The sequence below is a fragment of the Hipposideros armiger genome, unplaced genomic scaffold, assembly GCF_001890085.2.
Source record: "Hipposideros armiger isolate ML-2016 unplaced genomic scaffold, ASM189008v1 scaffold_924, whole genome shotgun sequence".
Taxonomy (NCBI): Eukaryota; Metazoa; Chordata; class Mammalia; order Chiroptera; family Hipposideridae; genus Hipposideros; species Hipposideros armiger.
This window is the reverse complement of record NW_017732274.1, coordinates 726,163-729,493: the sequence shown is the minus strand read 5'-3', so window position 1 is coordinate 729,493 and position 3,331 is coordinate 726,163.

Below are 3,331 nucleotides of genomic sequence, written 5' to 3'. Positions count from 1 at the left end.
GAGCAACAGCAGTTCGATTCCTGGCCCGAGCTGAGCAGCTGCTGAGCTGCCAACAGGTGGCAGGATGGCTCAGCTAAAAAAAAAAAAAAAAAAGTGAAAGAATTACCATTCGATCCAGCCATTCTACTTCTGGGTATATACCCAAAGAAAATGAAAACAGGATATCAAAGAGGTATAAGCACTCCCATGTTTATTCACAGTGTTCACAATAGCCAAGTTGTGAAAAGAACCTAAATGGATGAATGGGTAAAGAAGATGATCTATACAGTATATACTATCTGAAATATTATTCAGCCATAAGAAAGGAGGACATTCTGCCATTTGTGACAACATGGATGGACCTTGAGGGTATTATACTAAGAGAGATGTCAGACAGAGAAAGACAAGTACTGTGTATCACTTATATGTGGAATTTAAAAAAGCCAAACTCATAAAAATGGTAGAATGGTAGGTACCAGGTCCTGGGGGGTGAGGAGATATGACAGATGTTGTTTAAAGGTTCAAATTTGCAATGAGTAGCAAATAAGCCCTGGAGATCTGATGTACAGTATAGTGAATATAGACAATATTGTATAATATTCGAATTTGCTAAGAGACTAGATCTTAATTATTCCAACTACTAAAAAGAAATGATAATTATATAACATGATAGAAGTGCTAATTATTGCTGCAATGACAATCATATTACAATATATAACTATATCAACATATTCTATACCTTAAAATTACACAATGTTATATGTCAAATGTATTTCAATTTTTTAAAACAGTTGTCTAAGTTTTGAGGGAAAAAAGAGTATCTTTACCTACGAAGAAAAGAGAAAAAAGAAAGATGAATTCTAGTTTTGTAGGACTTTTAATGACCCAAGCTGCAGCCCCAAACTCATCCTTATGCCTTCTTTGTATCTTGGGGCGCTCATTACAGAGCTCCAAGCCCTTCTTACCAAGGAAGAAAAGACCCTTTGCTAGCCAGAATCTACCTTCTAATATCATTCCATTCAAACTGATAAAATTTAATTTTTGCTATGACTCTTAGAAGAGCCAGGAGCCTAAGGAACTCTCTCATTACATACAGGAAAACAGCTTCTGTTATTATTATTGTTATTTTCCTGTGTGCATGCAAAATACCAAAAGGTTTTTTTCCTGTTTCAGTACAGCCTACATCTTAGCATTGTAATGGGCTCTTACAGGTAGCTGGAAGGAGCCGGAACATCCACATCAAGACCTAGCTCAGTCTTGGAATCAAAGGCTCATTCAAAGAGATTCTGATCAAAACCCAACAGAACCTTTCTGTAGAACCCAATTGGATTTATTGAGTTCGGGTGAACACTTTTAGGGCTCTGACTGCTTATGAGGCTATACTGACCATTATGTGCTCAGCAATAGCTCACAATTCACCTTGAGCTGAACACTTTGAGCCAGTGAGGCCAGCACATCCCAGTGACTCAGTGGTGTGAAAACACTGCAGTCTGGGCCCCTAGCAGGGATGAACCGCAGGGTGCTCACCATGCTGATGGCTACTCCACGTTTGGTTTACTTGATTATGAAGTCTGAGTTTGATGCTGAAGTGCTGGCTTAAGCTCACTCATTTACCAAGTCTAAGAGGAAGCTAATCATGCCTGGGGTGACTGGGAACCTGATGGAGTCAATTAAGAATGTCTGTAGATGGGAAAACCAAAACTTAGTGGTCAGAGGCCAAAGATGGTCAGAGAATCATTGTTTCTGGCTGGTAAGTGATGTTTGTTCTAGTCACTAAGCCCATTTAGTGGTGATACAAATGTTATACATCAGAGCACTGTTTCCATCTTCAAAGGAAAACTGTGGGCCATGTGCCTGTGACAGTCTTACCTCATCCCCAGTGCCCTCTGTTCTGTGTTTAGACCTCTGCTAGCCTCCAGACAGGGTGTGTATGACCCACAGGTAGAGGAGAAAGCAGGTATTGTTTCTACCCACCCTTCCCTGCCTCTCTCTACTAAAGTATCAGCCACTTAACACTCTCAGGTCCTGAGCCCCACTCTTCTAAGATCAACCGTATCGACTGTAATGAAAATAGGAGTTGACTTTGGGAGGCAATGATTCAACACTCCTTTATATGTGTGTCATTAAGAGTGTGAATCGGGGCGGTCAGTTAGTTCAGGTGGTTTGAGAGCAGGCTCATAACACCAAGGTGGCCGGTGTGATTCCCACATGAGCCAAGGAGCTGCACCCTCCACAACGAGACTCAAGACAACTACTTGACTTGGAGTTGATGGGTCCTGGAAAAACACTGTTGCCCAATGAAATTTCTTTAAAAAAAGAAAAAGAAAAAAAGAGTGTGAATAGACTACTGTTAGGAGCTGTAACTGCATGACCCAACGATATTTTGTGCTGCATGAAGCAATATGCTGCTCTAAGTCTTTGACCGGCACATGCTGCAGTCGACACAAATTGATAAAACAATAGCAGTAGCAATAGAAACTCACCTCCATCTTGGGGTCTTTGGACACCATGGCGTGCACCAGTTGAAGGGCCTTGCGATACAGATGAGCAGTCCTTCAATTCTAAATCATCTTTCTTTTTTTCAATAGCTGGAAGTTGGCTGCCACTGAACAACAGAACAAACACTAAGCTTCAAAATCATGCGGTGCCTGCTTCTTCTGGGTTCCTTCAGCTGCAAGAAATCAGCTTTGAATTTACACAGGGAACTTCTGATGGGCTCTAAGTGTCTCTTGGGTGGGGCGTGTCTTTATGAACATTCAGAAATACTTAGTTTGACTCTGTTTTAATTTTCAAATTCTCTCCCTCTCTTCCTAGCTCAAGATTTCTATTTACCCATGAAGGCAAGCAGGAGATGGCTCAGAACAGTCTGTGGTAGGCCACGCCCAGAGGTCAGGTGTCCACGGATTTTTGTATCCAGTGTATGGTGTTGCTAGATTAAAATATTTTCAACTGTAAAGTGATACAGGCTCCCTCTGCAATGACTGCATTTGATGACACTCTGGTAATCCTATCAGCTGACTTTATCTCAGAAACATGGGGTGCCCACAAATGCAGGGTCTATGACTGTAATCATACACCATTCAGTGTAGCTTCCGCCTGTTGTTGTTGAGTGGCAGAAGGGAGACACTGTGATGGCACAACACATCAATCCAATCCTCCTTGGAGAGCCAGATGGATTCATTATTTATAGTCAGTCAGAGATGTGGGCCTTCTGTGAGTATGCACGAGTTAGATGGCCAGCTGTTCCAAATGATTTATCCTAAAACTGTTTTAAAAGAACAACATAAAAAGTCTTTTGCCACTGTGAGCAAAGCAGTATTTGGAGAAGCTTCCTTTTGGCATTTTACCAGCA